Raw genomic sequence first — 12,945 nt, 5'->3', positions numbered from 1 at the left:
AGGATACTCATGATGCTGGTCTGGGCACCACACTTCGAATAACCTTGAGCTGCACCGTGCAACCTATTCACTGCTTCCTAGGAATCCAGACATCCTGACTCCTAGTTCTATGATCTGTCCCCTACAACACACTGCAGTTTATTCTAACCTCTAAACCAACCAGACAAAAGACAGTATTGTGTATATGTTTGTAAATATACATATTTTCTTTTAAGCAGTCGATATGACATGGTGGTTCTCAGTTTTTGTATGAACTGACATTATATAGAAAATTTAATTGTCAAGAAAACCATTAGATGAAAACATTTTAGAAACCTTTCATCAAGGTTTATTATTATTATTATTATTTTTATTTTTTTGAGACAGTCTTTCTCTGTCACCCAGGCTGGAGTGCAGTGGTGCAATCTCAGCTCACTGTAATCTTTGCCTCCCAGGTCCCAGCGATTCTCGTACCTCAGCCTCCCTAGTAGCTGGGATTACTGGCACGCGCCACCACACCCAGCTAATTTTTGTATTTTTAGTAGAGACAGGGTTTTGCCATGTTGGCCAGGCTGGTCTCAAACTCCTGGCCTCAAGTAATCCACCAGCCTCAGCCTCCCAAAGTGCTGTGATTATAGGCATGAGCCACTATGCCTGGCCCAAGGTTTGTTATTAAGGTTCTAGTCACCCCTGGAAATAAACATTGTAAGTCTAATTTTGTTGTAAATAGCCCATGTAGAGGAAAAAAGACAATTGTGTGTGTTATGGACACTCTGGAATCATGTATTACAATATAAGCTCCCAGAAGTCGCATTTACAAATTTCAATTTTGCTTCAGGGAAAATTGACTTCTTACTCAGCTGATATTTATACTTGGAAGATCTGCATTGAAGCATTACTTAATGATAACATTAATTATAATATTTATAAGACGTCTTTCATGAGGCATTCAAATAACTGCAGTCATGTAATCTTTTTCTCAGTGTGGGCTCAAGAAAGAGATGTCTTAGAGATGACAAGCCTGTGGTTCCACGCAGACCTCAGGTGTCTTGGTGAAGGTCATTCACAGAAAGAACCTAAGCTTTGGGAATCCCAGCTCAGCATAGCCACGGTTACATAACTGCTCTTTAACAGATGCAGTCTCTCCACTGTGGGGTCAGGGAAACAGTGGTAAGACTCAAGCCAACTAGTGTGGTTACTTGGTAACAGCTTAGCTAAAAGGCTAGAAGAGAGAGGAGAATCAAGCTATTGGATAAAATTAAATGATTGCTTTGAATTACACATTTCTCTCTTAATTCCCAGCACCATAGAAAAATAGGAGTTGGCATTTGTTCTTTATGGCTTATCAAATCTGACCTGGGAGAACCTACTACAGCTTCTGAAAATGGATGTTTTATTAAAATAGCTTAAGTTTAATGTATCATATTTGCACACTAACAATTAGGAGGCAGTTCATTTTCAAATAATGAGGGCTCCATGAGTACTTACTCAATTAACATGATAATTTAATTATCTTCAATTGCCATATATGATTGGGGGAATCTATTTAAAGTTTTTGCCCCACCCCCACTATTCTTCCCTTTGCCTTCTTTTTTAAAATACCATGTATTCCCGGTGAGTATTCATTTTGCCCTGTTCAAGGGTGATACATCAACTTACTGATCTCCCCGGAATGTTCATTTCATGGATGAATGAAAATAGTGATGCTCATTGTGTTTCAGGTGCTTTACCCCATCTAAATGATGAGCAGCTTTATGAGTAGGGGAACTTAGAATTGTGTTATTGTTCAGATCTCACAGTTACTAGAAAGCCTGAGTAACACTCAGGAAGTTCCAAAATCCAGGCTTTATGTTGTTGGGAGTCCCTATTTACTAGGAGCCTGGGCCAGTCCCTGGAGGCCCAGGAACTGCCTGGAGGCAAATGCATACGTACAGCATTGTGTCTGAATTTGGGAGGAGGAGGCTCAGTCCCCCGGCTTTGGTGAAAACCCCCCTTACTTCTGGTCACTCTTAAAGATACCCCACCAATACTGACTGGTACAGGCTTCCATCATATTGAATGTGTGCCACGTGCCTAGCACAGCCCCTGGCCCGTCATAAGCACTCAAATATTAGCCATCATTTTGCATTCTTTTAAGGCCGTGCATCCTCTCCCACTTCTAATCAAGTTTCCACTGCTGCAACATAGACGTCCTCAGGTTTCTCCCCTGCTCAAAAACATTCAGTGACTATTAGTTCCACCAGTGCTTCTCGAAGTGTATCAGAATCACCTGGGTTGCTTTTTGTGCAATTGCAGTTTTTCAGGCTTTACTCCAAACCTACTGTATTAGACACTTGAGGAGTTGGGTCTGGGAATTTGAATTTATTAACAAGCTCCACAAGTGTTTCTTACATACTCTACCAATAATTTGAGATTCCCCAACATGTTGCATAGTATGCATATACCTTTACATGGCATTTATTACCCCTTAAAATCTGGCCCCAACCATCCTTCCAGTCTTATTATCTTCCATACAGAATTACTGACACTCCCTTATCAGGAAAACTTGTGAAAGACTTTGAAATGAGAAAAAAAATCCTGGATGTGGATGTTGTATCTATCATACCATTCTGGGTTATATCTGCCTTTCATTGTGTTTGAGTTATTTTATAATTCTGTTAGTTGTAGAAAATTGATAATGATGCAAATAATTCCTTCTGTAGAAAAGCAACTGAATTTTGTCATGTGAAATGCAACCGATTATTTCTCTGTGGATAAATCAGTTTGCATCTATTTTTAAATTCATTTCAGCATTCCTTATTGCCTATATATGTGCATGGATTTCTTTGAATTATCCTTTGAACCAGCTGTAACATCTTACAGGTTGCCTCATTAATTAATAAATTAAATAAGATCTTTGACATGTGTTCATTTTATATTTGCATGAGGTTACAAGTTTACCTTAAAATAATTATTCTTTATACACTGAACTACACTGTAGTAGCTTCAGATTCTCTGCTGTGGTACAGTTTCCTTTCCCTCCTTGCCGTGACCCTCCTGTTTCCCTGACCACCAGTTTCTCTGGTGAAGTTCCTCTAACCCTTCAAGGTCCCACAAAGTCGCCAGGCACCAGCTTCTCTGTCAAACTGTTCTTCATGCTCAACTCATTCATCCTTCCATCCCCAACTGCCCAACTCAGACTCAGTACCTCCCAACCCCTGACTCACATCTTGTTAGAGCATTTCTCACACCAGATTCCTGTAACAGTTGCTTCAAAAACTGAGAATGCAAGCATGGCCATTTCTCTACTTGACCTTTCTGTACTTCAGTTTCCTTATCTATAAAGTGGAGATAATAACAGCACTGACTTCATAGGGCTATTGTTAAGATTAAATGAGTTAATCCACGTAAAACACTTAGTGTATTGCCTGGTGCATAGTAAGTGTTGAATAAATGTTACCTGTCAATATTCTTGCTTACATTTTCCTTTCCTTTTTTTTTTTTTGAGACAGAGTCTCACTCTGTCACCCAGGCTGGAGTGCTGTGGCGTGATCTTGGCTCACTGCAACCTCTGCCTCCCAAGTTCAAGAGATTCCCCTGCCTCAGCCTCCTGAGTACTGGGATTACAGATGCGCGCCACCACACCAGGCTAATTTTTGTATTTTTAGTAGAGACAGGGTTTCACCATGTTGGCCAAGCTGGTCTCAAATGCCTGACCTCGTGATCCGCACCCCTTGGCCTCCCAAAGTGCTGGGATTACAGGCATGAGCCATTGCACCTGGCTATATTTTTTCTAATTAATTGCTTGATAATCCACATGTCTCAGGTGCAAAGACTACTGTCTACAAAAACTGTCTTCCTTATATTTCCTGGCCCTGCTTCCAGTTAGGTTTGATCAGAAATGCCCTATGTGCATCTCAAGCCTGGTCCATAACAACTCCCACATGTGCTCCTCCAAACCATCCTCTGTTTCCTTAAGGCTGCAATGGAGACTTCAATGACTGGAGTAACCCTGGAAGCCACAGATCAAAAATACAGATATCCTATTGTGTCTGGAATTGGTTCCTTCCAGTGGGTTCTTGGTCTTGCTGACTTCACCGCGGACCCTTGCAGTGAGTGTTACAGCTCTTAAAGATGGTGTGTCTGGAGTTTATTCCTTCAGATATTCAGGTGTGTCCGGAGTTTCTTCCTTCTGGTAGGTTTGTGGTCTCACTGACTTCAGGAGTGAAGCTGCAGACCTTCGCAGTGAGTGTTACAGCTCTTAAAGGCGGCACATCGTGAGTTGTTTGTTCCTTCCAGTGGGTTCGTGGTCTCATTGACGTCAGTAATGAGGCCGCAGACCCTCATGGTGAGTGTTACAACTCATAAAGGTATTGCAGACACAAAGAATGAGCAGCAGCAAGATTTATTGTGAAGAGCAAAAGAACAAAGCTTCCACAGCGTGGAAGGGGACCCAAGTGGGTTGCTACTGCTGGCTCGGGTGGCCATCTTTTATTCCCTTATTTGGCCCCTCCCACATCCTGTTGATTGGTCCATTTTACAGAGTGCTGATTGGTCCATTTTACAGAGTGCTGATTGGTGCATTTACAATCCTTTAGCTAGACACAGAGTGCTGATTGGTGCATTTACAATCCTTTAGCTAGACACAAAAGTTCTCCAAATACCCACCTGACCCAGAAGCCCAGCTGGCTTCACCTCCCAATCCCCCCTCTAAACAGGACACCCCAACTGCTGTTGGGAATTGGGCGATGACCACTCTAGATACTTCCTGCTGGATAGGGGTGAAGAAGGGGCCCTGCAGTGGTAGTGTCCTCCAGAGGGGAGCTCTTTAGGCCATTGAAAGGGCCAGCAGGTCAGTCCAGGGGTCCTCAGCAGAAGGTGTTAGTTGAGCTCATTTGGGGTTACATTTGTAAGATCATCTGTAGCTTGATGGCCTCTATCCTAGAGGAAACAAATTTGACCAGGAAGTTAAAAATACTGGGCCCAAAGGTGGGTATTAGTAAGATGGCTGTTACAGGACCTAGAAAGGGGAGAAGCCATGCCACCCAACTCCAGAGGTTGGTATAAGAGTTTGAAAGGCGTTGTCTGATTTCAGAAGCCTTTTCCTGTAAATGCTGGGTGGCATCTCATACTATCCCTGACTGGTTAGTATAAAAACAACACTCTTCCCCTAAGAAGGTGGAGAGTCCTCCTTTCTCAGCAGTGAGGAGGTCTAGGCCTCAGCAGTTTTGGAGAGTCACTGCTGCCAAAGAGTCTATTTGGGATTGTAGAGTAAGGATAGATTTCATTCTTTCTTGAAACTGTCTGAGAAATCCTTTGAGAGTGTGTGGTAGTAGGATAATACATGTCACGCTGTTAACTTTTAGCAAACTTTACTTTAGTTGAAAACCTTGTAAGTTTGAGATTTTAATTTTTCTTTGCTATTAATAAACCTCGTTCAGTCCATATTAACTTAGAATTGGTATAGATGGCTCCTTCCTGATTCTGTAAATACTTTAAGGTTTAGCTGAGTGCAAACAGCAAACAGCTTCAACATTTGAGCAGACCACTTATTAGGCAATTTTCCTAACTCTGCTTCTGTAAGAGTTTCCTTATCACTTATCGAATACCCATTGTGTCTTTTTCCTTAATCACCCGGGAGGAACCATCTATCGTCCTGTCCTGAAGGGAGTTCCTCCTATGTCTGGTTCGGCCTTAAGATTCAGATCCCCTGTTAGGAAACCTGCTGCGTTAAGGATTTTTGATAAGAAGGCTATGGGTTGTCAGTGGCCTCAGTGCTTTTGGGCTATGCCCTTGTTTACACTGATGACAAGGTGGTATTGGAGTATTCTAGGGTTATAGAAAAGCCCTTCAATTATCAATTACAGGTTTTAAATTTAACCTGGCTTTTAAAGGAATAGGGTGCACTGTTTTTTCTTTGGTACTTCTGTCTCTTTCTCTCTCTTTGACTCCGTCTTTGTCTCTTCCTCTCTTTCCTTCTCTCTGACTTTTTGTCTCTCTGTCTCTTCCTCTGTCTCTCTCTTTCTGTCTTTCCCCCCCTCTTCTCTCTCTTTTCTTTCTGACTCCCTCTTTGTGTCTGTCACTTCCTCTCTCTCTTTCTTTCTCACTTTCTGTCTCTTTCTCTCTTTCCTTTTTGCTTGTCTTTCCCTGCCTCTGCCAGCCGCTTATGCTGCAGTTATCCCCTCTCCTTCCCCTTTTGATGACTTCGGCCATGTAAGACTGCCACCTCCTTGGGTTTTTGCACTGCAAGCAATAATTCCATAGTTTCCTTGTGATATTTAATGGGGATTCACCCAGAAGTTAGGAACTCCCTTTCTTTCCATATTGCAGCATGGGCATGTAGGATTAGGTAAGCATACTTACTATCTGTAGAAAAGTCTCCCAGTTACAACTGAGGAGGTGGGGGAAATACCTGGTTATAGGCTGTCCCAGGATTCCTTGGATGGTAATGGACCTTGAGGACAGCTGTCCGGGACTGGAGGTTAACACTGAGAAAGCTGCACAGTGTCCAGAAGGAAGTCAATTTCCTGGCCCTCAATGGTTAAATGTACCCGGGTCTCAGTGAGGGCGATGACATGAGCTGGCGCTAACCCTGGGCACCCTCAGTCCTGTTGTTGGATCATCTGGTTGGGGGCTTTTGACCCAGAGAATCTTTGTCCTCTGGGGCAGTGTGGCTTCCAGTGATTGCCTCGGCATAGCGGACATGGGTGAGGGGGTAGCTTGTTTCTCATTGGACAATCTTTTTTAAAGTGTCCTTGCAAACCACACTGATAACAAGCCCTACTGGGTGATTGGCCTGCTCCATTTTCTGTCCTCTCTGAACCACCAAGGTTTGTTTGTCTGAGGGCCATGACTAAGGCTGTGGCCTTTCTCTTATCTCGCTTTTCCATTTTGGCTTGTTCCTCTTGGCTGCTATTATAGAACACCAAGGTTGCCAGGTTTAATAATGCCTCCAGATTTTGTTCAGGGCCCAGGGCTTGCTTTTAGAGCTTTCTCCTGTTATCTGCAGCTGATTGAGTAATAAACGTCTTTTAGACTCAATTGACCCTTGAGTGAGTTGGGTGACAGGGGAATATATTTTCTTAAGGCCTCCCATAGCTGCTCAAGGAAGGCAGGACTTTCTTCCTTTTCCTGAGTTATGGTGGATGTCATCGAATAATTCATAGACTCTTTCCTAATTCTCCTTAGTCCTTCTAGAACACAGGTCAACAGATGTTTGTGACTCCAGTTTCAATTATCTGAGTCTAGGTCCCAGTGGGGATCTAGACTAGGGACAGCTTGCTGACCGGGAGGGAATTTGTCCCTTTCCCCGGCTGTCATTCTATCATTTACCTGGAGATACCAGGTATCTCCAAACTCTTGGGCTGCAGCTAAAGCCACACTCTTTAAATTATTTTTAAATTTGATCTAACAATAGCATGACATCTCTCCAAGTGAGATTGAAGGTTTGCCCCAGACCCTGTAGGATATCTGTATACCTATCAGGATAATCTGAAATCTTCCCCTGGTCTGCCTTGATCTGCTTTAAATCAGAGAGAGAGAAGGGGACATGTACCTGGGTTGGGCCAAATTCCCCTCCCCCCTACAGCTTGAAGGGGACATAACCGATAGCCCGGGGGTTTTTGTGGTCCTTTGGAGATTTCTTTGCTTGTTTCCTTCTGGGTGGGGGAGATTAGAGGAGGCTTATCATTAATAGGAAGGGGAGCTATAGGGAGGCTAGGATATGGGGGAAAGCTGAGAGGTCCTCTTGTGGGATGTAAATTGTAAGTTTTGCATAGTTGTGGATTTTCCTTTAATGAAAAGAAAGTTTGGACATAAGGTATTTCACTCCATTTGCCTTCCCTCTTACAGAAAAGGTCAAGCTGCAGGATAGTATTGTAATCTATACTTCCTTCAGGTGGCCATTTTTCCCCATCGCAGAGAGAATATTGGGACCAGGCCGTAGTGCAGAAAAAAATGAGCCACCTCTTTTTCAGGGTTTGCAGGTCAAATTAGTCCCAATGGCTTAGGATACATTTCAAGGGTGAGCCTGTTGGTGCTTGAGTGTTTCCCATCTGAAAGACAAAACCGCCCCCAGTTTTGGTCTGTTTGTTCCCACCGCCCCCCCGCCCAAGAACCTGCAACGGTCCCTGGACCCTGCTGATTGGAATAGTTGAGCTCACCAATGCAGCAGCAGAAACACCTCTTGCCCAAGAACCCGCAATGGTCCCTGGACCCTGTTGATTGGAATAGTTGCACGCACCGACGCAGCAGCAGAAACACTAGTTTTCCTCCTAGACCACAAGGAGGACCGAGGAATGTCAGATTTAGTGGCCCTTACCAATGCATTGTCGAAAACCTGCACCCTTACCTGTCCTCCTAGACCACAAAGAAGACCGAGAAAAATCGGATTTAGTGGCCCTTACTGATGCATTCTCAAAAACCTGTTAGAGTCCTAAGCATTCTCCTGTTAGTATTGGGACTTTCCCCTTGTCCTATGAAGACATTATGCCCCAAAAGTGAAGTGGAGGACCATACCCTGAGGGAGGGAAGGGATCTCCAGAATTGGAAGAGTGATGCCTTTTGTCCTCACTTGAATAGGAAGGATAGCATTTCTGAGGCTCCCCATATCCTAGCTTCAGGAATAGCTTTTTTTAGGCCTGCTTGTCTGAGGAGGGGTCCTAAAATTCCAGATAGTTCCCCCTAAGATGGGGCTTTGGGCAAAAATTATGGCTTTCTGATTGGTGAGCCGGGGTGCCTAAAGAAGGGAATAGAGTCCTGGAGTTTATACTACAAATCATTCTTATAGGAGAAACTAGAAAAGCACCAGAGACAGGGAGTGGTTTTTAGAAGTGGGACTAGCCTTGGAGAACAGAGATGAGAGGAAGTTTTGTCTGACAGGCATTAGGACCCAGGAAGCAAGGGTCAGGATAGATAGGATAGATGGGCGAGTCTCACTTGGGCAACATGACTTTGAGAGTTCCACTCACGGCCACAGGGTCAACCAACTTGCTGTCAGGACCCCAGAGCTGAATGGCTTTCCTCTCTGTTGACCCTTGGCTCAGCCCAGAAGTACTGGAAAAGCGGAAGCTGGTTCCAGGCAAACCAACGCTCCCAACTCCAAAGAGTTGGGGGTTATTAGAGAGCCCTTTCCCAGAAAGCCTGACACCGTGTCTTTAGTCTCTTAAGTCCGGCAGCCATGCTAGTCGCTTTTAACTGGCTGACAGGTGCCCAATATTTAGCCCCCAAATTCTAAGGAAAAATACGACAGAATAGCAAGTGAAAGGGGTCTGATGGTACTTACCACTTGGTGATAGTCCCATTTGGGTCACCAAAATATGTCCAGAATTGGTTCCTTCCGGTGGGTTCTTGGTCTTGCTGACTTCAAGAATGAAGCCGCAGACCCTCACAGTGAGTGTTACAGCTCTTAAAGATGGTGTGTCTGGAGTTTGTTCCTTCAGATGTTCAGATGTGTCTGGAGTGTCTTCCTTCCAGTGGGTTCGTGGTCTCGCTGACTTCAGAGGTGAAGCCGCAGACCTTCACAGTGAATGTTTCAGCTCTTAAAGGTGGCACGTCTGGAGTTGTTTGTTCCTCCCAGTGGGTTTGTGGTCTCACTGACTTCAGGAATGACCCTCATGGTGAGTGTTACAGCTCATAAAGGTAGTGCAGACCCAAAGAGTGAGCAGCAGCAAGATTTATTGTGAAGAGCAAAAGAACAAAGCTTCCACAGCGTGAAAGGGGACCCGAGCAGGTTGCCACTGCTGGCTTGGGTGGCCAGCTTTTATTCACATATTTGGCCCTGCCCACATCCTGCTGATCGGTCCATTGTACAGAGAGCCGATTGGTCCATTTTACAGAGTGCTGATTGGTCCGTTTTAGAGAGTGCTGATTGGTGCATTTACAATCCTTTAGCTAGACACAAAAGTTATCCAAGTCCCCACCCAGCCCAGAAGCCCAGCTGGCTTCACCTCTCACTATCAGCCTGGGTTCCTGAATGACCATCTAAAGCAGGCACTCCTCCATGCCCCTCTTCCCAAACCAACATCCCTCAGATGAGGGGCCACCACTTCCCTCAGATGTCACAGGCCCTTTCCTGATGTCTTTTTAGTAGTCTGATCATGCCTTTTCTAGTCTAGGATGAAGGCACAAATGTAATGGTTCTGTGTAAGAGGAGAGCCCTCTCTGTTGGGGCTAACCTTAGCCAAGGATGTACTACAGGTGTTTCCAAGATTCCAGTTGTTAGTAATTAGATCTTGCAGGTTATGTACAGAGTTAGGGGCACATAAGCTCCAAATGTGGCTCTCATTTTTGTGTCTACCATCTTGCAGAACCAGGTGTACCAGGCCCTCTTTACCTGGGCCACTTTTACCTGGCTACCGTTCCCCCAAAGAGTGCAGCTTTTTGAGTCCCAGAGAGCACAAAGATCTCTTTATACTTTTCTTGAGGCCCGATCATCTAACATGTATACAACAAAGAGCCGCCACTTACTGGCCTTTCCTTGAACCAGAAGCTTTGCTTCAGGGAAGGCAGTCATCACTCTGTGATGGTGGAGAGGCTGGAGTTGTTAGTCCAGCCTCCAATGAACGCCACATGTGGTCACTGTCTGGACTAGCACCCTGTTACTTTAGTAGTACTTTATATGGGTTGGGTGCAGTGGCTCACACCTGTAATGCCAGCACTTTGGAAGGCCAAGGCAGGTGGATCACTTGAGGTCAGGAGTTTGAGACCAGCCTGGCCAACATGGTGAAACCTGGTCTCTATTAAAAGTACAAAAATTAGCCAGGCGTGGTGGTGTGCACCTGTAATCCCAGCTACTTGAGAGGCTGAGTCAGGAGAATCGCTTGAGCCCAGGAGCAGGGGGTTGCAGTGAGCCATGATCATGCCATTGCACTCCAGCCTGGGTGACAGAGCGAGACTCCATCTCAAAAAACAAAAGTAGTACTTTATATGTTTTTATTTTATAATGAATATGCCTCAGGGATAGGGTTTGTAGCAATATGTAGGATTTGAAGAAGAGAATACACATTATTGTGTTTGCAGGGGCCCAAAGATTGTAGCTATCCAGTATGGCCTATTGTTTTTTGCTTCATGCCTACTCCCTTCTGATACCTGTGAGAACAAGATGTCATCACACGGTAAAGTGTTTAGCACAGTCCTTGGCTCATAGTAAACACCCAGGAGCTGTTACTTTCCATTATAATTCTGAGAGCATAGCCATGACCTACAACCCTTCCCTTCACCATTGTCAAGAGCAAGAATGCTGGACACCATGGCCCATGTCCATTATTATGTATCTGTGCAGGAATAAATGGCTCAATCTTACGAATTTCCTCTAACACCTGCACTAGGTCCTTCTGAACTTCTGGCAAGTTATAATTTCAGAACAGTCACCAAAGGAGTAGGGCAGTTACTAGAGGCGTAGATCCTTTATTTCATGGTCAGTGCAGCCCAGTGCAGCCAGCATGACCTCCACACACATTTCTTCACCCATCTTTCCTTCACGTGGCTGTGCTCACTATTGCCCATCACCCAGCCTCCTGGAAGGCAGCTACATCTTGCTCAGAAGCTGTGAGTGTTGGGGGAGGGATAGAAGGCTGCATTTGCCGGGGCTTAGCAGGAATCTTTCTATTTTATTTCGTTTAGAGGACTGCTTCTGCCATGGCTTTCAGCTGTGCAAAGATAAAGGCATAAAGCATTGTCTCCATGATTAAGAGCAAGGCTAGTCAGCACAGCTTCCTCAGATTGAGGCTTTTCTCTCCAAGAAGTAAAGAAGCAACTCTATTACTGTTGGCAATGAATAGGGGGTGTGTGTGTGTGTGTGTGTGTGTGTGTGTCTAGAGAGAGAGAGAGGTGGGGAGACAGAGACAAAGACAACGACAGACGGGTGGGAGTGGAGAGGGATGGAATAAATGAATGTTCCCTGCAATGAATATAAAAAATTTTAAAATCCTTTCACAATCCAGTTCCACACCTAAACACTGAGTTCTGAGAAGTCAGACTTTCCGGGTCTTTTTACTCTGTGAGCATTTCATTTTCTCAGTCTGCTGGGCAGTTACCTGAAGAGCATTTTCCAAAGAGGATGATGCAGCACAGTAAGTGGCCCAAGAGACCGCCCCGTTCAAACCTAAATCAGCTGTTGTTAACACTGTCTGATAGCTATTTGGCAGTCTTTGTCCAAACAGTTCACAGCAGCAGCTGCCCACCTCCTTGTCTCCTTACAGCTCTGACCAAATGGCCAAGTTGGGATGGACTGTCTACTTGGTGCAACAGATATTCAAGGCGAATGTGTAAATCCTAAACCAGGTGAATCCTTATCCACATTGCCAACCCTGGAGAGCCATATCTTCAGAGACCACATAATCTGAACAGGCCTTGTGCCTGACACACCCAGGCTGAGAAAGCGGGTCAGAAGAGTTGGATATTTGGGAATATAAAATTGCCTAGTCTCCGGGTGCGGTGGCTCACGCCTGTAAGCCCAGCACGTTGGGAGGCCGAGGCGGGTGGATCATGAGGCCAGGAGTTCGAGACCAGCCTGGCCAATATGGTGAAACCCCATCTCTACTAAAAATACAAAAATTAGCCAGGTGTGGTGGTGGGCGCCTGTAGTCCCAGCTACTGGGGAGGCTGAGGCAGTAGAATTGCTTGAACCCAGGAGATGGAAGTTGCAGTGAGCCGAGATCATGCCACTGCACTCCAGCCTGAGCAGCATAGCGAGACTCTGTCTCAAAAACAAAACAAAACAAAACAAAACAAAAACTGCCTAGTCACGGCACCTGTTAGGCTCCCAAAATATCTACTTTGAATCATTAGGTACATCTATAGGCAAGACTAGGTGACCAAATACTCTTGCTCTTTTCATACCATAATACAATTAAAATACATGTATCAACTCAGGGTGGACCAAAAATTATATACAATTATCTGGAGGAAATTGTCCAGTAAATATTAACTGCATTTAAATTATTGGCATACAACTTCTCCCAGACACACAAAGAGCTGGTACTAATT

Source organism: Pongo abelii, chromosome 8 (genome assembly GCF_028885655.2).
Source record: "Pongo abelii isolate AG06213 chromosome 8, NHGRI_mPonAbe1-v2.0_pri, whole genome shotgun sequence".
Lineage (NCBI taxonomy): Eukaryota > Metazoa > Chordata > Mammalia > Primates > Hominidae > Pongo > Pongo abelii.
Note: the sequence above shows the minus strand (reverse complement) of the source record.